The sequence below is a fragment of the Zonotrichia leucophrys genome, chromosome 15 (genome assembly GCF_028769735.1).
Source record: "Zonotrichia leucophrys gambelii isolate GWCS_2022_RI chromosome 15, RI_Zleu_2.0, whole genome shotgun sequence".
NCBI lineage: Eukaryota > Metazoa > Chordata > Aves > Passeriformes > Passerellidae > Zonotrichia > Zonotrichia leucophrys.
Window position 1 is genome coordinate 12,563,246 of NC_088185.1, and position 26,451 is coordinate 12,589,696.

Consider the following 26,451-nt stretch of genomic DNA (forward strand, 5'->3'; position numbering starts at 1 on the left):
TGCAGCCAGCTTGCTGTGCTCTGACAGAGTAGAAACACCTCTCTTTTAAGAGTTCTGACCTGACAGCTTTGATTTTTTTATTGTTATATTTGATTTTTCTTTTTTTCCTTTTTGTTCACTTCTGAGAGCAAATACTTAGTGTAGCATAGGCATGGTTGAACTTTTGATCCAAGAAACCTGACTAAAATGTCTAAGCAGATTGCATTTCTAGATTATTTTGATTATTTTCCTTTAATAAATGGAAGCTTGAAAGCAAGTGAAGTGTACTTAATGTAAACTTGCAAATTTACTGCCATTGCCTGCAGAACTTTTCTTTCCATCTAAACACTGTGCATGGTTTTTTGAGAGTGGATAAGCTTTCCATCAAATTAATGACTAATCCTTATCAAACAAGTGTTCATCTTTACAATTAGAGAACAGGAATGCTTAATTGTGTGCTGATTGGTGAACATACTAGTCATGAGTACATTTGAGAATTCAGATTCTTAATTTTCTCTCACTGCTGGTAGCAGGAATTTGCTGTGAACAGGGCATTATATTCTGGTTGGATAGCCATTATAATTAAATTATCATCTTTGTCTATGTTCAGTGAACCTTTCTTTGAGTAACTTCCAAAAGAATGCACCTTTTTGCACTTTGGGAAAATCTGAACTCTCTGAGGAAAAAGGAGGAAGATGGAACAAGGTAAATATTTTGAGGTCTGCTCAGCTTTCCTTGTAGGTTTGGCTGGTGGATTATGGTCAAGGCACAGTTGTGTTCTAATGCACAGTACAATAGCTTGCTTGTTTGCTTTTACTTTGGGCTGGAATCTCTTAATCCCTTCAGACTCAAGCATGAGTCTCACATGATTTGGAGGTGTTTGGTTAGTGTGCTCCCTGCTGCAGAGCATCCCTGGACGTAACACATGAGTAACTTGGGGCTGCACAGAGAAGCCCCATGGAAATTTTCAGTTTTGGAGATCCATGGCCAAGGGTTTGGTATTTTGGGCTGGGTTGTGTTCTGGCAAAGGCATCTGGTCAGTTGGACTTGTCAGTAAGGAAGGGGATCAGACACCTGCTCTAAAATTCCAAATTCAAAAGGATTCCAGCTTCAATGTACTGACACTGTACCCGAGTGTTCAGTACCCTGCAGTGCTCAAATCATTGCAGGGGAATTTGGGGCAAAACCTCCTGGCAGGGAAACTGTGGCACAGCTAATTGTGGGTCCTTCTTTTAGAGTCTGTGACCACACATGGGTGCAGAGCTGTGTAAGTAACACACAGAAACCCTTGTTAAAGTAAATGAATAATAAATATTCATTAACAGTGAATTTCAAAAAGCAGCAGCTCCCGGTATAGCTGTCTAATGGTACCAGTGTGCCTGCTCACTGTCCTGTTGCTTTCCCCCTTCAGTTCTGCAGGCTTTAGGAGCTGGAACCAAAATGCCTTGCACTTGTCAAACTGGAATTTTGGCTTTTAAATGACAGGCTGAGGGTGACTGCTAAACACTGACCTGGGGAGAGCACTGGGCAAGGGGTTTTCTAAAATAGCCTAGGATTCCCTAAAGTGCTGCAATATGGTAATGAACTGAGGATGGCAAAAAGATTCCAGTGAGTTAGAAAATGTTGGTTTTGCCTCTTGGTGCTGCTTTTGCAGAATTTGGTGTGTCAAGCACAAGATCAGGGCAGTGGCTTCAGCCCCTGGTTCCACCTGCAGCTGGAGCCAGCTGCCTCCCCAGGTGTTCCACCAGCATCAGGAGCATTGCAGAGCTAAGTGGGCCACTGGAATCGTGGTGACTCTATACTTAGCTCATTACTCCAGGCAAATTATCCTTTCCTTCTCCAGTGGTGACTGGCAGGCTGCAGAGCTGTCTCGCTTTCCATTGCCGGGGCATTGCAGCTCCTCTGCGCTGTTCTCATGGCACAGGCACTTCTTCCTGTGGACTCTTGAAGGGCTGGCAGGAACTGAGCAGCACCAGGCTCTGAGGGTGAGTTCTGGAGCAATTCACTGAGGAGTCAGCAGTGCCAAACCCGCTGTTGCAATCAGCAGGGAGTAGGAAGCAGTCTGGAAACCTGCTTGGTGCTCTGCTTACCTGGAGAGGGTGGTTGGATTCATCAGTGCCTCTGCTGATGCCTGAGCTGGGTGGGTCTGGTGGAGTCACCCTGGGGAGTTGTGGCCAAAGAGTTTTGCTTCATTTGACAGGTGTAAGACAGGTAGAGCAGAGACAATAAGAGCTGTTTCTTGCTTTCTCTGTGGATTTTTCCGGCGCTGTTTGTGCCCGGCCCGGTTGTGCTCCCCGGCTTGCAGGTCCCGCCCAGAGAGCAGCCCCATTAACGCTAATGGCGCTGTTGCATCACGTCCCGCCCGCCGTGCCCCATTCAGCACTCAGGTATGAGACTTTTCCTCTTGCATAAGGCACCTTGGCTTGCCTGGGTCGGGGAGGAAGCTCTTGGCAGCTCCCTAAAGAGTAACTTACAAGCTGCTGTGCCCTGTAGCTTATTTTTCTAAACATGAGGATTTCAATTATTGTCCAGCTTTCTAAACTGTACCAGTGCCTGAGGCTGGAGCACTGCTCACCGAGGCAGGGATTGATTACCTGAGCAGCCCTTGCTGGGTGCAGATCCTTTCCTGCTTCTAGCATGCTTCTCTCTCCTAGACCCAAATTATTTGCTATTCAAAGCAGAGACCTAGTAGGGCTAAGCCTCATGTATTTGAACATATTTCAAGATCTCAGGATTGCAATATGGCTTAATCTACTTTGTCTCCTTTCAATTTCTAAGTATTTCTAACTACTGTTATGGTTTTTTTCTGGTTCTTCCAACAAAATTCAGCTTTTAGTCTCACTGTCTACCCTTACTGCCATGTGTCAATCCCAGCAGATCAAATTGTGTACTAGTTAAGAAATTATTTTTCTGTAAATATGCTATAGGTCTAGTAATGTATATTGAGTTAAAGTGGCTTCATGAAGGCAGGGAGTGGTCCATTAAAACATGCCTTGTCCAAAGAAATTGGTCTGAACTGACTCAGATCCTGAAAAGGACAAGAAAGGACGGAATGATTTGGTGCAAGAAGTGAGCAGAGAGGGGCTAGGGAGAATCTGCTTTAGCTTACAGCTTAAAGAAAGGCCTAATGCCAAAACCTGATCTCTGTGCTTCAGTTCCACAATTTTTATGCTGCTTCTTGCCAAGACAATTAAAGAATTCCTCGAGCTGATCTGAATTTCCAGGCTGGGTTTGGAAGGCTTTAGGCACTTCTGCAGGTGCAGAGAACACTCCAGTCTGATCAGGTAGGCTGAGGAGTCTTGGTGGTTTCACTGCTGCCAGGTTTGATTTTCAGGAGCCTGGAGATGGGACTGTGGAGCACATTTGTGGTGCACTTGCAGGTGTAGCCAGCTGGTGTTTTGCTGCTTGTGAAAGGTCAACTTTTAAGCTTCCATGGATTGATTAACAGTAAACTTTAAACTGTTTTCTAGAGCTTGGAAACTCCTGTTTGACTCTGGAAAACTTAGGAGGAAGAACTCAGGTCCCTGTGTGGGGTTGCTGTTCTTAAGATCTGCTTAACTATTTGTAAATAATTAAAATGTGGAAGGTGAAGGAATACCCTGGGGTGAGTTCAGAGAGGGTTTGTGCAAAGATAACTTTGGTAGGAGAACCCCATGCATCCATGGTGCCTTCAAAAGAAAACACAACCAGCACCTTGCCTGAGTAGCAATTAGTCAGGTTGTGCCACTGTGTTCTCCCCTGGGTCACCCTTTGGTGAGTGCTGTTGAAAGACTTGACTTAGCAGAGTTTGTACATGTTGAAACAAATTTGATGGCTTGAAACTTGTCTGAAGAATCTGTTGCTTGTTAGGTCACTCCCAAAGGGCCGTGACCCCTAAAAATCATCACTTGGTTACTTTGATTTTTTTTTTTCTTTTTAATAACATTTTAACCAGAGTTCAGAGATTAAACAGAAACTGGGAGTTTATTGTTTATAAGAATGTGAAAGAGAAAGTGTGAGCCTTCCTGTGGAGCTGGGAATCCATAGATCATGCTGGGTGAGTGACAGCTCAGCCTCTACACAGAATTCAGAGCATCTTTGCCATGTTATAAAAAGCTTGTTGCCTGGTTCTGTTCCTCCAACACTGAGCTTTTTGTAACCTTTAAACTCCAGGTATAGGATAAGAATTTATCCTGTTAAAACCTGCATTTGTTTGAAGAGTTAACTCCTGCTTGTTCACCTCTGTCCTACATCTCAAGATCTCAGTTATTTAAATACCAAGGTGTGTGTCACTCCAAACCTACCTACCCAGTGAGTTCTTCTTTACCAGAAAAGTAAATGAGACCTGGGGTGAACAGGCAGCTGTGCCTGTCTTGCTGCACCTTTCTCATTTTTCAGTTTTGCTTATGGAACTGCTAAATCAGGATTTAGGAGTTGGTCTGCTGGTGAGTTTCTGTGAAATTCTAGAAATTTCTTGAAATATTTCAAATTAGTGTCTATCACTTATCTTGAAGTGATATATTTTACATTGTATCTGATGGCAATTCGACAGCTGTGCTTCTTGGGGAGGAATGGGGAAAAGTCCTTACTCATTTCTCATCTCCACAAAATAGCTGGGTGAATGCTCTGCCAGATGCTGGAATATCTTAAAAATGAAGTAGGTTGGATGGAAGTATCTGAAAGCTTCAACTCTGAAGTAAGGAATGAATCTTTTACTTTGTCTAGTTAGGTGTGCCCTGCTTTGAAGCCTCACTGAATTTTCAAGTGGAGAAGTAGCAGATTGGTTTGGTGTTACACAGTAGGATTGAATTATATCCTTTTTTTATACTTTGAGGTAGTTTAGTGCAAACCTTTCACAGAACTGCTGCTCTAACTGAGCTGCTGGAGGGGTGTTGAGTTCATCACAATTCCAGAGTTGTTCTTTCTCTTCCTTCCAGTGCTTTACCCCTTGTCACAGGTGCCAGAGTGCCCGTGCTCCTTGCAGAGCCATTCGAGGTGCAAATGTGCAGCTCCACCTGTGTTGTGCCATTGCCTGTTCAGAGTTTACCAAGCACTCTTAGTGCTGTGCTCAGCATGGCTACACTGATACTCTGAAGGGTTTTAACCCTTAACCAGGCTTGCTGCAAGTGAAACATTTCACAAGTGTGAAATTTTTGCAGTTCTTTGCTGTGTTTCTGTGGTAAAAGGGTACCTGTGCTGATGGTGCTGGCTTAGCACAGCCTTCACTTGGCACAGAGCTGTGGAGGATTTCAAATTATCCTTCAAAAATGCAGCCCTGAAATTGTTGTGTATCTGAGATATTGCTTTAGATGTACTTGAGGTTTATGTAGGAAGTGGAAGCAGATGCATTCCTTTTCCTCAGAGCTTGTATTAATTGTTAACTGGAGTAGTTGAATTGCTGGGTTTTATTTGATATGTTGTTTGATAAATGTTCATGTGTTTTTGCACAGATTGTGCTCACTCCTTGTGGTTTTTGGAGTAGTGGGCTGTTGGATTTGTGGATTTAAGATGCTTATGTGTTTAATTCAGCAGGGAGAACTAATGCACTGAAACTTCATCCTGGAGAGTTACTTAGTAACGGTGTTTGTCCCTGAGCTGCAAAAAATAACGCTGAGGAAATTAGCGAGGTTAAATGGAAATTATACAAAACACAAATGTATCTATTTGCTAGAGATAGTAAAGCCTTCGGTGCTTGCTGTGCTCAGGCACAGACTCCTCTTCCCCTGTGCAATCGGGACTTGCAGTTCTTATCTCTGAGTTCCACTGGAGCTGGGCTGTGAGCAGGGATTGCTGTGAGCTCCCATCAGCTCCGAGGTGTGATGGTCCCCAGAGCTGTCCCGGGAGGGCAGAGCAGGGCTGCCCGTGCTGCCCGTGCTGCCAGTGCTGCCAGTGCTGCCAGTGCTGCCCGTGCTGCCCGTGCTGCCTGTGCTGCCAGTGCTGTCTGTGCTGCCCGAGCTGCCAGTGCTGCCAGTGCTGCCAGTGCTGCCAGTGCTGCCCGTGCTGCCCGTGCTGCCCGTGCTGCCCGGGCTGCCCGTGCTGCCCGTGCTGCCCGTGCTGCCCGTGCTGCCAGTGCTGCCAGTGCTGCCCGTGCTGCCCGTGCTGCCCGTGCTGCCCGTGCTGCCCGTGCTGCCCGAGCTGCCCGTGCTGCCCGAGCTGCCCGTGCTGCCCGTGCTGCCCGTGCTGCCCGAGCTGCCTGAGCTGCCTGTGCTGCCCGTGCTGCCCGTGCTGCCAGTGCTGCCCGTGCTGCCCGTGCTGCCAGTGCTGCCCGTGCTGCCCGAGCTGCCCGTGCTGCCAGTGCTGCCCGTGCTGCCCGTGCTGCCCGTGCTGCCCGAGCTGCCCGTGCTGCCCGAGCTGCCCGTGCTGCCCGTGCTGCCCGTGCTGCCCGTGCTGCCCGAGCTGCCTGTGCTGCCAGTGCTGCCAGTGCTGCCATGCTGCAGTGCTGCCAGGCTGCCAGTGCTGCCCGGCTGCCGTGCTGCCCGTGCTGCCGTGCTGCCCGTGCTGCCCGTGCTGCCCGTGCTGCCAGTGCTGCCAGTGCTGCCCGTGCTGCCGTGCTGCCTTGAGCTGCCCGAGCTGCCCGTGCTGCCAGTGCTGCCTTGAGCTGCCCGAGCTGCCAGGGCTGCCAGTGCTGCCCGAGCTGCAGTGCTGCCTTGAGCTGCCGAGCTGCCCGAGCTGCCCGTGCTGCCTTGAGCTGCCCGAGCTGCCAGGGCTGCCAGTGCTGCCAGTGCTGCCTTGTGCTGCCAGTGCTGCCCGAGCTGCCAGTGCTGCCAGTGCTGCCCGTGCTGCCTTGAGCTGCCAGTGCTGCCCGTGCTGCCCGTGCTGCCAGTGCTGCCAGTGCTGCCAGTGCTGCCTTGAGCTGCCTTGAGCTGCCTTGTGCTGCCTTGTGCTGCCCGTGCTGCCTTGTGCTGCCTTGTGCTGCCTTGTGCTGCCTTGTGCTGCCTTGTGCTGCCCGTGCTGCCCGTGCTGCCCGTGCTGCCCGTGCTGCCCGTGCTGCCCGTGCTGCCCGTGCTGCCCGTGCTGCCCGTGCTGCCCGTGCTGCCCGTGCTGCCCGTGCTGCCTTGTGCTGCCTTGTGCTGCCTTGTGCTGCCTTGTGCTGCCTTGTGCTGCCTTGTGCTGCCTTGTGCTGCCTTGTGCTGCCTTGTGCTGCCCGAGCTGCCAGTGCTGCCCGTGCTGCCAGTGCTGCCCGTGCTGCCTTGAGCTGCCCGTGCTGCCCGTGCTGCCCGAGCTGCCCGTGCTGCCCGTGCTGCCCTGTGCTGCCCTGTGCTGCCCTGTGCTGCCCTGTGCTGCCCGTGCTGCCCGTGCTGCCCGTGCTGCCCGAGCTGCCCGTGCTGCCTTGTGCTGCCAGTGCTGCCAGTGCTGCCAGTGCTGCCAGTGCTGCCCGGGGGCTGCTGCAGAGCCCTCTCCCCTGCCCTGGGATTACAGATCCGCCTGCGAGGTGAGGCCGCTCTGCCAGCACACTTAATCTCGTTTTGATTTGTCAGGATCTCAAAGGCACAAACAAAAAGCACTTTGTCCTGCCTGCTCTGGAGGACTGACACTTGAATGGCTCTTTGCATTGTCCATTCAGTGGTGCTGGAGCACTGCTCTGCAGTGAGCACATTGTTGTGGGGCAGTCGCTCCTCTGGGCAGTTCGCAGCTTTCCTGGGCATCTCCAGCAGCAGCTCCACATGAGCCACTTGTTTGAGCAGCTCCAGGTCAGCCTCAGGAGGCTCCCATGGCAACTGGTGGCCCTTGAGCACAGCCAGCCTGTGCCAGGGCTCACTGCTGCCTTCATCCCCCCGCTCCAGGGAGAGCACACTGTCACTGCAGGTACCTTTGCATCACTGCTCCAGAGCGTCTCTGCAGGTGTGGTGGTCTCTCCAGAGAATCATTTGTGCTTATTTATGCTTTATTACTGGAATAATATGACAAAATATTCTGGAAATATTGCTATCTATGGTCTAGTGTTTTTTTTTTTTTAAATATTATAATAAACCTTTATTCAGAGCTTATTCCAAGTGTCAAGATACAGGACAAAAGCCTGAGTCTTTACATCACTGTATAGTTTTCCTGTGGCCATTTTCTGAAGCTGTGATTGTCAGGGCTTTTAATTTTTCATATTAAAAGTATGAGAGCTGTGTGAGAATTTCCCTAATACTTGCAGGTGATCATGAAGTATTTGGTTTTTCTTTACTTAGCTGAGCTTGGTTTCCTGCTATTTATTCAATGCTGTTTAGATTTCTGTTTGCATTTACCTCAGTTAAACAATAATAATTAACTCAAAGCATTGAACTGATGCAGTTATCATATTGGGAGAACAAACCAGTAACCATAATGCAATAAGCATTATTGCAACTTCCTGGTAATGAAAATTCCAGTAGCAGAGTACTTGATGTAATTTTTAAGCTTTGAGAAAATACTGGTTGTGATTAAATGACTTTATAACTGACTTTCACTTAGGGAGTTGCTTAGTGCTAGAGAAAAGCTTGGGGTGTGAGGGAGAGCTGTGGTGGGTTTTAATGTCTGAGCTCTTGCTCACATTTGAACCCCTGCAGTGTGTGCAGTTATATTTTTAAATGACTGATGCTTCCCCAGACAGGCTGCATGACATTGTTTATCCCTTCTAGTGAGTCTTGAGTGTTTTTAAGGTGGAAGCTGTGGAGTTAAAGGCACTTGGATATTGCTGCCCTGTTCTCCCACCAGACCATGCAGCTGAATCAAGTGTGTGGTGACAATAGGTAAGAGGGATAGAATGAGGGACTGCTGAGAAGGGGCAATGTCTGACAGACAATGTGCCTGTTGGTGAGGAGAATCTGCCCCAAGGTCCCGGGGCAGTTTGTGTGGGCACTGCTGTGGGCACGCACTGAGGGTGCTTCCAGGGGACACCAGTCCCTCCTGCTGTGCTGGCAGGAGAGGCTGGAGGAGCAGCCCAGCTGAGGAGCAGCTCAGCTGCAGCCTCTGAAGGGCCTGAGCAGCCCTGGGGAGCGTGGCTGTGTTGTGTAAGGACAGCTGTGACTCAGTGGGGAATGCAGGCACGTGGTTCAGTCCAGCAGTGTCAGTGTGCAGGGCAGAATGAGAGCTCCAGCCTCAGCAGGGAGGGCAGCATTCAGTCCCATTGCCCTCTGAGGTGGCAGCACAGCTCAGAAACGTGGCTCTGCCTCCTTCTGTGCTGCTGGGCCCTGATTGTTGGGTGCTCTGCTGAGGGCTGAGTGGGCACTGCTGCTGGGGGAGCTCCTCAGGCTGGCCCAGAGGCCATTCCTGCACACAGATGCTCCTCACAGGGCCACGCTGCTCCACACCAGCTCAGAAGCTTCTCACATGACAGAAAGTTGCTCCAGAGTCAGCTTTTCATAGTTTCTGGCTGAATTTTCTATGGGTTTTACAGATGCTGCCATGAGATTCGTATCTTAAGTATTGGTGTTTTGAGCAGTTATTGAAGAATTGAAGTTGAGTGCTTGTGGAAGAACAGTGGGTTTGCAGGCTGGGATATATTCCCAGTACCATGGAATTGAACTATAGCATTAACAGAGCCTTCTAAATATACTGCAGCATTGCAGTCCTGCCAGTGATTGTGATGCCAGCCTGGACTATGAATACATCCTCCCTGTGCACACTCATGTGAGAATGACAGGACAGCACGTGCTAGGTTTGAAGATAGTGTTTCTTTCCATTTGATAAGGGGTTGGCAGGATTGTCCTTTGCTTCTGAGTGTTACACACACTCTGTGCTCTGGGGCTGTGTGAGCAGCAGGGTGTGGGAAACTCTTTCCCTTGAATGAGAATTTCTGCAGTCCATGCAGAGAAATCTGCCTCTGTTGGCTATGACATGTTAGGGATATAATTCTGGTTTTCCATCTGCATGAGAAATTTATCTTCTAGCTTTGGTCTCCCATGCTTTCCAGTTTTTCTTCTTGCTTAGGTTTTTACCTAGCTTGTGCAGTAGTTTATTCCTCATTGGGCAGGTTGTTAGAGTGGAACACCTGGTAAATAATACTTGTAGGCTCTGTAATGAATTGGTGTGAGCTGTTCAGATGTCTGCTGCTTCCTTACTCCTGCCTGCTGCTCCTAGTGTGAAGGAAGGAACGTGTGTCCTGAGAGCCACACTATCCACAGGGCACTGCCAGACACAGCTGCCCTGACAGCAGTGAGGAAATCAATAAAATGCCAGCTCTGAACACTTTCTGAAGCTGTCTGGTCTTTTAAACATGCAAACTCTTCAGGCAATCTAGAGCTGGTTTGTTATTGCAGGCAAATGGAGACCTGAAGGACCCTTTGCTCTCTGTTGGAGTTGTTCTCCTCCCTAGCTGCACTAGCAGGAGATTTGTGTTTTCCACAGAGCAGTGAACATTTACTGGTAACCACAATGCATCAAGTTCTGTAGTGAAAAGTGTTGTTTGAACTAAAAGTGAGACTGAGGCAGCCTGGAATGCCAAAAGATGGGATTGCCAGAGACTGATGAAGGATCTATACCTTGCTTCAGACTTCCCTTTCAGTAGGTCCTGGGGTTTGATGGAGTTTAATAGACAGGTTGACTTAGTAGCAGAGACAAATGGTGACTTGCAGTGGGGTTGACACTGTCAAAGAGGAAATGTGAAGAGCTGACATGCTCTTACTGCCCTGACTGCCATACCTGTGCAAGGCCTGTGCATTAAATGTGAGCTGCTGGAAACCTCTCCCTTCTGTGGCAGCAGTGACAGCCTCAGCTCCTCACTGCTGCTGCTTGAATTCCTGCTCTCTCCTGGGCAGCCTCAGCTCCTCACTGCTGCTCTTGAATTCCTGCTCTCTCCTGGGGCAGCTCTGGGAACAGCCCTGCTGTAGCAGTTGAGTGAGCACTGGAAGCCTCAGTAAGTACCACTGGCTGTTTCTCAAGTCTGACATCACATCCAAGACTTAGATGGCTCTCTCTCACCATGGGGATAATGAAATAATTCCTGCTGTGTTATTCATTAACTCCCATTTCATTCAGTGGCTCCTGAGAGGATAACGAGTACGTTAGAGGTGAACTTGCAGAAGACTTGTGACATCCTTTTGATAAGTTAAGTAAGAGTTAAAGCTGTGGCAGACAGAGTGTGGCACTGGGGCCTCACTGAGGCAGGTGGGCTGTGCTGTGTTACACAAACTGACTTGTGAGCTAATTGAGTGGCTTTTTTGTCAATGTTTCAAGAAAAGAGCCTGCTCTGAAGTTGCTGCAGCAATAACTGGTGCCCAGAGCTGGGCTCCCTGCTGCCAATGGCTGTGGCTGCTGCTGAAGCTCCCATGCCAACTGGGAGTGCTGGTCTGTTCTGAAGGCTTGCCAGGGGTTTGTCTGGGCTGTGCAATTGAGCCAATAAACTAATATAAATAAAGATTAGGCTGTTTGTGGGAGGAATGGTGATTGGATATTCAGGTGTCTAACAATCTGTCTGATCTTTTGAGTGTTGCTGTGAGTGTGCTGACATCAGTAGTTCATCCCCACAGGTAATAACTGAGGTAATCCTAAACAGAGGCTGCAGTAGGATGGGACACCTGAAAAAATGCAGAATTTCCAGGTGGCCCAATAAGATTTTAAATTACCTGGTATTTGTAGAAGCACTGGGTGAGGTGGTTTATCTGGGAAGAAGTTGTAGGTGATGGTCTGGTGAGTCAGGCTGGTGCCATCCTGGGGAGGCAGGTGTGTCCCTGCCTGGCTGTGGGCTGTGGTCCTGCCTAGGAAGTTGCTGGGAACGTTCCAGGTGGGTGCAGAGTGATGGTTTGGGTGCTGAGTACACAGCTCCACCTGAGTGCCCAGCTCTGCTGCTCACACCCCTGGTAGTGGAGTTGTATTTCCCAAACACAGAGCAGAAATACTATAAAACCTGGGAGTATTCTATAAACTGAGCTCTGGATATCTGTTCTGGGCACAGAAGATCCTTCTGATGGCTTGAACTCCTTTGTTTTCCAGCCTTTTAAAAGTCCATGAACACACAGAGCAGCGTGGGAGCTCTGTGGGTGCTGTGGGTCCTTAGCAGGAGAGGGGCCATAAAAGGGGCAGTGCAAGAAGGACTGACCTGCAGGGCTCCACACTGACTGCAGGGCTCAGGAAAGGGACTCTGTGAAAAGTTCTGGGTTCAGGGAGTTTTGTCCCCTCCAGAACACTGGGTGAGGGTTTATGGGCAGAAGAGGATGGAGAATTAGGGAAGGGAATTAAGGATCATACATTTTCCAAGGGAGGCTGAGCAGAAGCTTCACAGGTGATCCCAGTGCTTGCATTTCCTAATGTGTAACCCTTCACTGCATGGGTTTTCTGTAGGGCTGCTTTAGGCTGCAATTGCAAGCTGATTTCCATGTAGTGTATGAGCAGTGAAATACCTGCTGGGTCATTAATGCAGGGCTTGGGCTCTCAGCTTTGCCTCCCTTGTTTACTCCCTGTGCAATTCCTGCAACAGCTTAGGCCAAACATGCAGCACTGAGCCTGTCAGCCTGTCAGTCCCTTCCCTTACAGCAGCACTTCCACACCAGTGCTCTGACTTCTGAAATGTGTGAAATAATAAAATACCAGACCAGGCCACTCTGTCCTACCTGTTCTTGCAGGATCTGATTTTCAGCACCCAACTCAGTAGGAACTGGAGAAGAGAAATCTTTAGTTCAAGCCTCAAGTTGTTGAGGCTGAAGATGGAAGTTTGGCTGTAGGTGCTGGTTCATGGTGGCATTTTGGTTTTGGAGGCCTCTCCCATGAGGGGATTCCTGTGGAGCAGTTCTGGCAGCTGGAGCTGATGCAGAGATGTCACATCTCCAAGCAATGACACACAAGTGGTACTTTAATAAACATACAGACCATGCATCCTTGTTCTTCCTTGACAGACTCATCTGAGCTTCCAGCTAAGCTTTCCTGCATAAAGATGTAATCTTCCATCCAGGAGAGGAGTTGGGCTATTTTTTGGCATTTGAATCTAAATGAGCAAAATTGTGCAGGCTCTGAAATACAAGACCTGAATGCTGAGGTTGTTCCTGCAGCGAGCTGTTATTTATCTAAATTACAGATGCTTTTTCATCTCAGCTCTGAGCATTTGCTTCTAGATTTGTCTTCACATGTAGATTTGTGTTACATCAGCTGCATAACCTTCTGAAATAAAGGCTTACAGTAAAAGCAAGGCACACTTAAGTATTCTGAGCATTGTTCTTGCCCTTGTTGTTTTTGCTCAGAGCATGAAGGTTTCCTGTGCCTTTGAGTATTTCTCTGAATTTGGTCTCAGATTCCAGCTTTAATACTGGAATTGATTGTCAGGAAAGGATGTGCCTGGTGATCCTCAAACCTCATCTGGATGAGTCCAAAGAACAACTGGATGTAATGGGACTGTGCCAGTGGGGGCTTGCATTCCCTGGTGTGCTGCTCTCCACTCCTTCCAATTGTTCTGCTTTTTTTTTTTGTATATTGATCTTGGTTCTTTGTACATTCCCATTTGCACTCAGAGGGGCAGAAGTAACTTCTGTTGTTCTGTAATTGGATATTCAGCCTTGTTTCTGTGACATAAATCTGGTGAGGAGTTGGTGTCTCTGAAGGAAAGCTTTCTGGGAAGTTCAAGCCCTGGATCTGATGGCAAGTGTTGTGCAGGCAGCCTGGAGAGTTACGGGAAGGGGAGGAATTCCTGCCCTCTCTTGGTTTGGATTTTGACCAGAGATTGCACCTCATAAGATGTTTAAGGAGCTCCTTGAGTACCTGAGCAAACAGAGGCTCAGGATGTGTTTGTTCATTTGCAGCAGCTCCATCCTGTGTGTGCAGCACGAGCCAGGTGTCAGCTCAGGTCACGAGGGGCTTTTGCTTTCATTTCAGCAGAGGAAAGGCACTGAGGCAGGACCCAAACCCCAACATTCACTGCTCCTTATTTATGTTGGAACTACTTTGTTAAACCAAAATTTGCCAGATTTACTTTTTCACTCCAAGCAAATGCACCTTGAATATTTTATTCTCATGGGTTTAATGCAGATTTCTCAGAGTTCATGTTTAGTAAGTACAGACTTGGTTTTGATACTCAGGTGGATATCAGAGGGTGCTTCAAATGGAATGATGGAGACCAAAAATAGATTGATTTAGTTGATCTTAATTTTACTGTGGAGTGCCACTTGGGTGTATTTAATTGAAACTTGAGATCTGCAAGTCACAGGTAAGAACTGCAGTCTTACAAATGCGACTTGTGCTATTTTCACTTCTTTAGGAAAGCTTGTGGATTAATGCACACGTGCTCTTGTGTGTTTTTAATGCACACATTAATGCACACATGCTCTTGTGTGTTTTTAGTGCAGACATTAATGCACACATGCTCTTGTGTGTTTTTAGTGCAGACATTAATGCACACATGCTCTTGTGTGTTTAATGCACACATTAATGCACACATACTCTTGTGTGTTTTTAGTGCACACATTAATGCACACATGCTCTTATGTGTTTTTAATGCACGCATACTCTTGTTTGTTTAATGCACACATTAATGCACACGTGCTCTTGTATATTTTTAATGCACACATTAATGCACACATACTCTTGTGTGTTTTTAATGCACACATTAATGCACACATACTCTTGTGTGTTTTTAGTGCACACATTAATGCACACACGCTCTTGTGTGTTTAATGCACACATTAATGCACACATGCTCTTGTGTGTTTTTAATGCACACATTAATGCACACGTGCTCTTGTGTGTTTTTAATGCACACATTAATGCACACATGCTCTTGTGTGTTTTTAATGCACACATACTCTTGTGTGTTTTTAATGCACACATTAATGCACACGTACTCTTGTGTGTTTTTCTAACATGCAATTTAAAGGGGACATGGTAAACTTACTGTAAGGATGGTTATAAATCTGTATATTCTTTAAAGAAAGGTTAAGTCTTGCTGGCTGATAATGATTTAAATGCAAAAATTGAAGTGGATAGCTGCAGTCTTGCATATATGGCATACATATTTTTTAGAATCTGGAATGAAATGAAAATTACCTTCCCTGGTGCATCAATAACAGAGTGAGCTGTGAACTGCTCTGACTTCTGCAATGCCTGTGGGAGAGATGGGGATGTGTTGTGTTTGGGTAATGTGATGAAGAGCCCAAACCTTTGTTTCTTTAAAATGATGATTTATCTCTTAATTGCAACCAAGTCTTTCTTAGTAAATTAGGTTTGTTTTGAGTCACACAGGGAAGGAGTGAATGTTCTCTAAAGGATAAAACATTTAAATGACTACTTACATTCCTTGCACTATTATTCTTCCTTCTCAGGGTTTGTTGTATCTACCAAAAGGAATGAGTTTCTGTAGGGAAAATAATTGAGAGAGGTTTTAAATAAGTGTCTGTATATACTAATTTGTTGTGCTTTTGGAAAGGTCTTTTAGTAAAAAATAGGATACTGGAGGAATATCTCTTTTAGATAAAAACTGATCTGCTGCAGAGAACTTGGTGTGGTCTGATTTAAGTGAGCAGGTAGGAAGGGAAATCTTCCTGTTCCCCAGAGAAGCTCATTCCTGTTGGAATCGCTGTGTGCATGGCAGGATTGGCCAAAGGAGATACAGGTACCCCATAGAATTAATTCCCTTTTCCACATCTGCTGGTACCCTGGATAGAAAATTGGACTTCAATGGATTTTAACTTTGAATAAGAGAAGGGTGAGACTGTGGCTGTTAACAGGAGCTCTGGCAAACCTTGTTTCACTGTCAGAGCTGCAGAACTCCATTTCATTTCCAGCTGAACTCTGTGTTTTGATACACATCCGTGCCTCAAGCAACCACCAACCCTTCTTTGGTGTCTCTGCAATGCCTAAATGTATTTAACTTTGACTTTGTGCTGTTTAGTTTTTAGAATAAGCATATTCTGTTAATCCAAGTGAATTCCTTCCTGGCACTGAAGGGCTTCAGTGTAAGGGAACAAGGCTTTCAATACTATGGAGGTTGTTGTGCAGAAAGTATTTTGGGGTCTTGTCCTGAACTCAGCCTCCCTGGGCAGCCTGGAGACAGGACTTTAGAAACTGGAATTGTTCTTGCCTTTGACACATTCAAGGTTTGAACATTGCAGAGCATCTAACTTGATTTAGTTGATGGAAGGCTATTGGGCTTAAAGATCCATAACAGTACAAAAATATGTGTTCGAGTCAACTGGTTCTGAGGCAGCCCTGTTGTGTCTCTGGAGGAATGCATAGTGCAGTGTGACAAAATTAACTGCTCTATTAAAGACCTCAGTAGTTCACAGCAGATACTGCTAATGTGTGTAATTGATCTTCCAAACCAGCCACGGCGATTGAAGCCCATTAAAACATTCCTTGAGGCACCACAGGAGCTGCGAGACTCCTCCATGGGCTCCTCCCACATCCAAGGGCTCTGCTGCCTCAGTCCCTGCTGCCTGCTCTGCTGAGGCTCTCGCTGAGATGCAGATTCATGGATCCTCACACAGCCGTGTCCCTTTCCCATGTGCTTCATGCACAGCACCCTTTGGAGATTCTTTTTCTTTGCCTGCTGTTTGTTTGAGTTGAGGTCTGTCTCCAGCTCTTATTTAAGTGCAGCTTGTGAATGGAAAGTAATATTTTACTGTTACATTTCCTGCTTCTGAAATTAACTGTGACTTTCCACAAGTGGAAAAAGATAGGAATAAACAACTGTCTTAATACTTGGAAGATACTGATGAGGGGATTTAACTACAGGAGGGGAAGTATTTGCTTTTCCTCCTTTTTATTTTGCTTTAGTGAGCTGAGGAGTTCTAAGGCCAGGCTTGGAGCACCCTGGGACAGTGGGAGGTGTCCCTGCCCATGGCACAGGGTGGCACTGGGTGGGCTTTGAGGGCCCTTCCAACCCAAAGCATTCCATGGTTCTGTGGATCAGCTGAGCAGGGAAAGGCCAGGAAGCAGCAGGTTTGCTGGAGGCAGAGGGCTGCTCATTATCCAAACCAGTTTGTCCCTTGTGATCTCAGTGCAGGAATTAACAGGAGAAGCCCTCAGAGTCCTGAGTGTGTCTGAATTCCTGTGGGGAGCCTGAGCTCTTCCCTGCTGTGCCTGGTTGAGGGCAGAGTCACTGGGAATCTTCTCCCTTTGTAGGGAGCTGCAGAAAGCTTGGAGAAGCTGGAACTGGGCTGATGGGAATGCCTGGTGGTTTCCCTGGAAGGAGCTGCTCTGTTCTGGTAAATCCTGGGTGTGCCTGGAGCCTGCTGGGTGAACAGGGCCCAGCAAAAGCTCTGTGCAGTGCCTGGAGCTGCTGGGCTTTCCTGGCACAGCTCTTGCTGTCCCCTTATCATGGACCAGCACCCTTGGCTTTATCTCCTCCACATTTGCCTGCTGCAGTATTTGCACACACGGAGCCTCTGGTGAATGGTGAGTGCTCTCGGTGGCTTGGCAGCCTCGTGGGTGATGGACTGCTCTCCAGGGAACAGCTTCTTGTGAGCCTAGAAAAGCTACTCTGATCCTTGATGAGTTCCTGAAATGTGCAATTTAGGGGTCACTTCATCAAAAGGGGTTGCTTGTAGCTAAATAAAGCTGTCTCTCAGCTTGGGTCAGCTCTTTCAATGTGGTTATTTTATTCTGTTCAGGTTTGCTTTGTATGGGCTAAGAAGGGAATACCTGAACTCAAAGCTTTTCTTGGTTTGAGTTAATTACTATTTTATACTGTAAATAATGCTGTGATCAAACATACTTGTCCCCTGCCATGGTGGTTGAAGGGAAGGGCTCTTCATTCTCAGGTTCCCAGATTCTGGCAGAAATACATCAATTACTCCTAACAGCCCCTTCAGTCCCTTCAGTGCAGAATGCAGTCGTGTGCTTGACAGCTCTGAAGTGGATCAGGGCTTTGGGAGGGTGCTTGGTGTCTGAACTGCAAACTCTGCCATTCAAACTGAAACCACTTGAATATTTCACAAAGAAGTGAGCAGGCTAAGAGATGAAGGAGCTAATTGATTAGTTCTGTGAAGAAATGTCATTTCTGCAGGAGCTGAAGGGATTCTTAAGCTGTCTCCAATTCTAGGAATCTGAAATGCCTTGCAGTTTTTCAGGCTGTGCTGCTCTGGAAGCAAACAACATCTCCAGCACTGCAGGGTGGTGGTTCCAGGATCTGCTCTCTGGGTTAGTTCTGTGTTGTGTTGAGGAGTTGGAATTTGCCATGATGGGTCTGAAATGCCAGAGTTGTGTGAAATAAGGAAGGGGGTGTTTTGTTTGGGGGCAGTGTGGGAGCAGTGCCTTTCTGCTGGCTCACTGGTGTTTTAAAGCAACACCACCTTAATACCACATCAAACAAGGCCCTTTTGGAGTGTGCCACAATGTTACCAAGTGCTGGCTTAGTTTGAAATATGAACTTGCAGTGGTGTAAGGTGATCCAGTGTGAGCCTGGAGCACAGAGCCTCCCAATGGCTGCTGTTCCTCGATGGAGGCAGTGAGGGTGGCTCTGTGCATCTGCCAGGGCCTCCTTGACAGCACAGGGCTTTTCAGTGCCACTGAAGAATGAATGGATTAAAGCTTTACCCATAATTACATTGTGCAAGGTGTGCAAGCAGAAGAAGGGATGTCTTGTTCCAGGTGTTGATAACAGCAAAGAGATTTTTGTGTGCTGCCTGTCCCAGGCTGTGCAGCACAGCAGAGCTGGAGAGGGGATTTGTCAGAGTGTGGAGGGACAGCACACAGGGAATGGCTCCCAGTGCCAGAGGGCAGGGCTGGATGGGATATTGGGAATGGGGAATTGTTCCCTGGCAGGGTGGGCAGGCCCTGGCACAGGGTGCCCATCCTGGATCCCTGGCAGTGCCCAAGGCCAGGCTGGACATTGGAGCAGCCTGGGACAGTGGGAGGTGTCCCTGCCATGGCAGGGGTGGCACTGGGTGGGTTTGAGGTCCCTTCCACCCCAAACCATTCCATGGTTGCTGGGCCTTTGTGGGGACCAAGGTCCCCATTAGGAGCACCTTGCAATACCTTAGGCATGTATTTCTCAGAGCGTGAATAGATTATTAATAACAGGTATTTGCTATTTCAAAAAATTCTTACAACAAAAGCATCAAGTGATGTTTTGTTAAAGAGATCTCCAAAGTTTTATGCCAGAAAAAGTGTTGTGAAAATGAGATCAGCTGAGGAGCTGAGAGCTGTGTGTGTTGTCCTGAGGAAGTTCAGGTTGGGAGAAAAGTCTCATGGGAGTGTATCTTGAAACTCCAGAGGAGCTTCCAAATCACAGATTCTTCCTATTTTCAAACCTTTCTTGCTGTTGTTTATTCCTTGGTGGTGTCTGTGGTGTTGTCAGGAGGTGGCAGCAGGTGAGGAGCTGCCCTGGGCAGTGTGGGAGCTCCTCTGGGAGCGGCTGCTGCCCCTGAGGCCCTGCAGGAGGCTCTGAGCTGCAGCAGGATGTGCCTGCAGGAGGGAGGGGATGAAGGAGTGTTTGGGGAGGATGAGTAAAACCTTGGAGACTTTGATCAGCAGCCACTTCTCCTTGTGTGCTGCCTTCCCTCTGGACAGGCAGAGGAGGGGAGGGAGGTGACTCACGGCAAATGGGCTGTGAGGGCCTTCTGGAAAATGGGAACTGTGAGGAGCAAATGATTCCTTCTTTCTCCATTATGCCTTTTCAAATGGAAACTTCTGCTGCCTGCTCTAACCTTGCTGCTTGTTTCATAACTCCAGTCTGATATTTCCCTGCATTTCATGGCTCTTTGGTTACCTGTTGGCATAAATCCCCTTCCCAACACACCTTTCCAGCCCAGAACCTCCACAAATCCTCTGGGTCTGTGTCCTGTCAGCTTCCAGAAATCCACATTCACTTCCCTTCCTTCCAGGTTTCTCCACAGTTCTGATCTGTGTGGCTGTTGGTCCTTGGTAGCTGTTCCTCCTCTGACATGCACAGAAAATGGAGGAGGATGGAGTAATTGAAATAAAAGGAAAATTATAGACATGGTACAGAAGATCTGTGATGGGTAAATTGTATCCTGGTTATGTGTGAATAATTGCAGCTTTTGGATCCCGGGGTTTTATCCAAATGAAAAAGGAATTAAAAGAAAAGAGAGCCTGAAATTTTGTAAGAGAAAATGACATTTTGTTGTGGGTTTTGGTTTCGAGCTTGCTGTGGTCCTTTGACCTGGGTTGTTTTGAGACCAGTGAAGGAAAATACTCATGTAGAGTCTTTTATTTGTGAGCAATTTCCTAAAAGGCCTCTTTTCTGGGAATAATTAATGCTGTTATCCCAGCTAAACATTGATTTTTATTCTAGACATCAATTATGGAAAAAATGGATCTTTCTTAGTGCAAAATCAATTTTTCTGTACTATCTGTTGCTATCAGACCCCCAGAAGTGTTTCTCTCCTTCCTCTGCCATTCCAAGTTCTGCTTTCCTTTCAAGATGTTTTTTTTTTGCTTTAACTTTGAACTGTTGCTTCTGCATGTAATTTCTGCAGAGTGCAAGAAATGATCTTTAACAAATCTGCAAAGATAATCAGCTTAATCAAACTGCTTTAAAGGCAGATTAATGCCACTTCCGAGTGGGAAGATGAAGGAACCCAAATGCCGACCTGCCATTAGTGCATGAGTCAGTGCAGTGACAGATGTTGACAAAACTTTTTGGATGCTTTGGACTCTTCTAATTAATTTTATTCTTCACTCATAAAAGCAGAGAGAACAGAAAGGGGAACGAGATCTTTGCACAATGCTGTGGTGCAGGGCAGTTCCATGGGTGCTGTGGGAATGTGGGGTGTTCCCTGTGGCTCTCCCTGTCAGGTGTTTGAGTGTGGCTGTGTGCACACCTTCAGATGCAGCTGGAGTGTTGGCATTTCCTTCAGGGGAGGGGATGATGGACAAGATGGAGAGAGCTGGGGTTGTTCAGCCTGGAGCAAAGGAGGCTCAGGGGGCCCTTGTGGCTCTGCACAGCTCCTGCCAGGAGGGGACAGCCGGGAGGAACAGGGACAGGAGCAGAGGGAACGGCCTCAGGCTGGGCCAGGGGAGATTCAGGGTTCATATTAGGGAACATTTCTCATGACTGAAAGGATGGTCAGGCACTGGCACAGCTGCCCAGGGCAGTGGGAGAGTTCCCACCCCTGCAGGGATTTAACAGCTGTGTGGATGTGGCACCTGGGGACAGGGGACAGTGGTGGCCTTGGCAGTCTTACGTTCCTAGACTTAGGGGAACATTTGGACTTGATGCTCTAAGGGGGTTTTAAGACACACCTGGAACATGGAGGGATCAGACCCTACGTGTGTCCCCTCCTCCACACCTTTGGTGCTTTTCCCACTGAAGGCAGGGAGGGCTCAGGGTCCTGTCCCCCCAAATTCCTGGCTGTGCTTCCATCTCACGTGTTCAAAACTGGGATCAGCTCTGGGACCCTCCTGACAGGAGAGCCCTGGAGGGGCTGGAGCGTGTCCAGGGCAGGGAACGGAGCTGGGCAGGGGCTGGAGCCCCAGGAGAGGCTGAGGGAGCTGGGCAGGGGCTCAGCCTGGAGCAAAGGAGGCTCAGGGGGCCCTTGTGGCTCTGCACAGCTCCTGCCAGGAGGGGACAGCCGGGGGGAACAGGGACAGGAGCAGAGGGAACGGCCTCAGGCTGGGCCAGGGCAGCCTCAGGGAGGATTTTGGGATAATTTCCTCATGGAAATGGCTGTCCAGCCCTGGCACAGCTGCTCAGGGCAGTGCTGGTGTTCCCATCCCTGCAGAGATTTAACAGCACTGTGAGTGTGGCTCCTGGGGACAATGGTGCCAAATCAGTGGCCTCAAAGGTCTTTTTCAGCTTTAAAGGTTCTGTGACACGTGGCACTAAAAACCAGAAGATGCCTCCCTGAGGATCAGCATTCCTCCTTCTCCTTGTGCACCATTTCAGACTTTCTATGAAGGATCAGCCTGGGAGTGGCTGCTGCCACCCCTCCGTGCTTCCAGCTGGCCACATCCCCCAGCTGCTGGGCAGCCGATAGCAGCTCTGTGTTCCTGCTTGGGTAAAAATAGCAGGAAAGGAGGCTCAAATCCACCAGGAAGAGCAGAAAAAGGAGAGAGGAGGAGAAGAACAACCTGTGAGTTAAGTGAGCGGCCAAACACAGAGGTGATGAAAGAAATGGGGGCTGTGTGGTAATGCTGTGCAAGAGAAGGTTCCCCCCATGGCAGAGCTGGGGTGAGCTGCTTTTGAGAAGTTCAGAATGCAAACAGGAATGCAGAACTTCTCATCAAAAACCACACTTGCATCATGTCAGGTTGGGACATGGTGTGGCACAACCGGTGTGGAAATGCCATATTTTGGCAAAGGGAGGGGAAAATGCATCTTCAAAATAGTCACTTAGTAGGAAAAAAGCTTCATTTGCTTGTGTTTGTTTACATCTTGATGAGGATAACTGGCAGCTAGAGAAAATCTGGATTTGTTTTTCTCCTCAGTTATTTTTCCCTTGTGCCATTTCCATGCTTATCAAATCATGGCTCTCCTGCTTTGGCTGATAGAGCCTTTCAGCAAAGAAACTGTAGAGACAACTTTCCAGTCACCTAATTAAACAAACATGTTGATTGAAACTTCTCCAGAGTGCTTTTCCTAGCAATTTGCCAATGTTTTATTAAAATAAATGTCAAGAAAAACACTGTCACAGGCTCAAATAATTTAGATTTTGGAGTTCCTGTAGTCCACACTGCTCAGAATAGGGCTGGCTTTGATGTTGGATTGGGTAGCCCTTGGAATCCCAGGGTTGGGGATGAAAGTTTTACAGTTTGGAAACAATTATTTGGAATTTCCCCCTCCAGCTGTGCTATTACTTGTGTTACACTGTGTGATTGATATGCAGTACAAATACTCTACTTCTCCATGATGTCTTCCAAGAAAAAAGGAAGATCTCTCTCTCTGGAGGTGAGACCTTTGTGCTGAGTGTTCACCCAATGCCCAGGATCCCAGAACAGGCACCAGAGCAGGATCTGAGGGGGTGACTTGAAGGAAGAGTGAAGAGTTCCTGTTCCCATCCCCTTCACCTGTGACGTGTTTGAGTTGGGCAGGGACAGGATGTCCTTGGGCACCTGTGCTGGGGGCAGGGGAGGGGATTGTGAGACCCCACCTGCAGAGCTGCCCCAGCCCTGGGCACAGCACAGGAGGGACCTGGAGCTGCTGGGGAGAGCCCAGAGGAGGCCCCAGAGATGCTGCAAGGGCTGGAGCCAGGCTGGGAGAGCTGGGGGTGCTCACCTGGAGAGGAGAAGGCTCCAGGGAGAGCTCAGAGCCCCTGGCAGGGCCTGAAGGGGCTCCAGGAGAGCTGGAGAGGGACTGGGGACAAGGGATGGAGGGACAGGACACAGGGAATGGCTCCCAGTGCCAGAGGGCAGGGATGGATGGGATATTGGGAATTGGGAATTGTTCCCTGGCAGGGTGGGCAGGCCCTGGCACAGGGTGCCCATCCTGGATCCCTGGCAGTGCCCAAGGCCAGGCTGGACATTGGGGCAGCCTGGGACAGTGGGAGGTGTCCCTGCCATGGCAGTGGAAGAGCTTTAAGATCTCCTCCAACCCAAACCATTCTGTGCTTAAACCAAACCAGCTCTGAGGGTGTGACAGCCCAATAAAGGTGCTGCAAAGCCCATTTTTAAATGACACACTTGACTCAGGATTCAGTGAAAGGATCCTGTCCCTTTTCCATCTCCTCCCCTTGGCTTCCCTGATGGTGCTGATCCCTTGTGAGGCTCCACAGCTGAGGAGCTGCAGAGGAAGGGGTGGGAGCCCCTGATTTGGGGTTCAGCTCCCTGGGATGTGTTCATCAAACAGCTGCTCCCCACACCAGGAATTGGTGCTTTGGACCAGCAGAACTCACAGCAACGTTTCTTCTTGCAGGCAGCTTTCCCCCTTATTTTGGCAGGAGTTGTTGACTGAGGAAGTGATAACAGAGGAGGTTCTTATCAGAGCCCAGCAGCCCTGCAGCAGGAATGCTGATGAGCGTTCAGGGGCTGCCTCAGCCCTGGCAGCGAGCAAGCGGAATTGTTAATGCTTATATTGGAACGTTTCTGTCCTGTTTTTAAACTTCTTGACAAAACTCTTGAGATTTGGTGGCTTCTTCCAAGCCTCATTAAAATCAATAAAAAGCTTGTTGCAGATTTTGTGAAGGGTTTGTTTTTTTTTTTCTCTCATTTGGACTGAAACCACACGAAGTCAGTCCAGCTCCTGCACCCGAAATGTGTCTCTTGCCTTTTGCAAAGCAAATACGTGGCCAGAGCAGTGTCCCTGAGGAGTCATTCTGGGGTTGTATAGTCTGCCTTCAGAGCTTTTTTGTGTGTGTTTAATGAACTTGCTCCATATTCCTCTCAAAGGTGACTTTGTATCAACAGGCAGCTGTGAATTTGAACTTGTTGCATGCTCAGGCTGGTACCTCACAGTCCAACTGTGCCCATTCCCACCTGGGTGCTGGGATTGATTATCAACCCATAAAATTATTGGGATTGGTGTTTGACTCGTTGGCTGAGAGAGATTTTTTTAAAACAAAAACAAAGTTGACCTCTGTTGCAGGTAATGAAATGTTGCTTTTAGAAAACTGTTTTATGAAATGGTAAATCAAAGTTTAGCTGAGGTTTTGGACAGCTGGCATTGACACAGGGGCTTTCTGTTAGAGCACATCCTCAGCTCCCTGTTTGTGTAAATACTGAGATTCCATGAGATTCCCTGAGGTGTCCGTCATGTGAGATGGTAGAATTCCTTCTGGTGCATATCCATTTGTGTTAGAACCTTGGAATCATGAAAACCCTGCGTGGGAAGGGACCCACAGGGATCATTGATCCAGACCCCCAGCAATCCCACCCTGTCCATCCCTGGCAGCTCCCCTCAGTCTCCTCAGCTCCAGCTGAACATTCCAAGTGCCCTCAGCCCCTCCAGACCCCTCCCCATCCTTGTGCCCCTCCTTTGCTCCATCTCCAGCAGCTTCAGGTCCTGCTGACATTGTGGTGAAACTGTGCCAGCCCTGAGGAGAGGCCACCCCAGAGCAGGGCTGGACAATCCCCTCCCTCACCCAGCTGGGCACAACTCCCTGAAATGCACAATTTTTGATGCACAACTTCCTAAACTTTCTTTCCACTCCATCAGTCCTAAAATTAATCTCATTTTTCTGCGTATTACCTCTTCTCCTTGTCACAATGAACTCAAAATACAAAAGCGTTTTATTTCACTTACCAGAATGTGAAAATTATCAGTAGTTGTGGCATATCAAAGCACAGGCAAACTATTCCCAGCAGCAGGATTGTGTGGTGGAGAAGTTGGACTTTCCAGGCATATCCAGGTGCAGAGTGCTGCTGGGAGAGTGTCCAAGCTCCTGTCAGGAGCAAACCTTTGGGCACAAGGGAGTGGTGTCCCAGCAGTTTGGCTGCTTGTGTGCTTTAGGAGCAATGGGAATTAGTCTGGAACTTCCAATTTTAGTGCTTGGTATTTTAGCATTAAGCTTTATGTCCTTCTGATGCCACAGGAGGTGTCTGTTGGTCCTGTTGGAGTGACTGTAGCAATGAAGCTGATCAGATATTTTCTCCATCTGATTTTTGATAAATGTGTATTTCTGGCACACTCCCTCATTTTTGATGCAGTGAGTGTTTTGTAGAGCACTTGAGAATGCAAAGGAAAGGGCTTGGCAGGAGTGGCCTGGTGAGCATTGCTGCTCCCTGGATTTTTGCACCTCTGCACCAAAGCACATGGGCAGCAGCTGTTTGGGGCTCTGCATTGGCTTTCTTGGGGCCAGAAATTCCAGTGCAGTGTCAAATCAAACCCACTTTGAAGATCAATATAAACCCAGTGGGGTCTTGTATAAAACTCTCTCCTGTAGCTGGTATTGTGAAGTAATTTAGGCTTTGTTTGCTCATTTATGAAAACCCTGAATTGCTTTGTGGCCACAATTTCAGAAGTGTTCCTTGCCTTACCCACAGGTATCCACCAGAATCCAGTCCTGGAATTCCCTCTCTGGGCATGTTTAGCTCTTGTTACAACTCCAAGGCACTCAAATTTTCTCTTTTTCCCCTTGAATTAATCCAGGCTCCCCCCAGAGTGGAGTGTCCTGTCTAGGATGCAGGTTCAAAAGTGGTTTTTGAAGGGAAGTTCATGTTTTAAAGTGCTGTCCTTGTGTTTGCAGCTGCCAATGTGAAGTATCAGAAGAGAAGAGTTGGAACTTTCTGGGACAAGAGAGGACTGTTCATTCTCTCATTCTTTGGTAAGATCAGCTGCTTGTTTGTGGCTTCTGTGCTCATCATTGATTGTTCTCTTAATTAAATCAAATGTTTTCCAAGATCTTAGATAAAAATGAGTATTTCACTGAGATGGAGTTTGCAGCCTTTAATTACTGAAAAGGAAGGTTCCTGACTCTTAGTTGTGCCCAAACTTCCAACAGAATTCTCTGTCCTGCTCCTATTCCTGACCAGTCTGTGTTGTCAGCTGCTCTCCCAGTAAATCCTGGGAGAGCTGCTCAGTCCTGTGGTGTCAGGGAAGAGGAGAAAGCTCCCTGTCAGGCACTGAGAGCAGGGAAACTGAGTATTTGTCCTTATCTCAGACATTTCCTTCCACTGCCAAAGGGGAGAAGTATTTTCAGCTTGCTACAGAAGCATCTTTTGCTCAAGGTACAGCACATTCCTGAATGTTCAATTCTCAAATTTTCTAATGCT

General features: G+C 47.9%; 1 protein-coding gene across 5 annotated transcripts in view; it reads left to right on the forward strand.

Moving 5' to 3' along the window:
- Nucleotides 1-26,451, forward strand: part of MTMR3 (myotubularin related protein 3) — a 77,752-nt gene that overhangs the window by 7,277 nt on the left and 44,024 nt on the right. For all 5 annotated transcript variants that reach the window (XM_064726475.1, XM_064726473.1, XM_064726476.1 and 2 more), the window contains one exon: nucleotides 25,926-26,003. The gene's annotated coding sequence lies outside the window, so the exon portion shown is untranslated. The remainder of the gene's footprint in view (nucleotides 1-25,925; nucleotides 26,004-26,451) is intronic.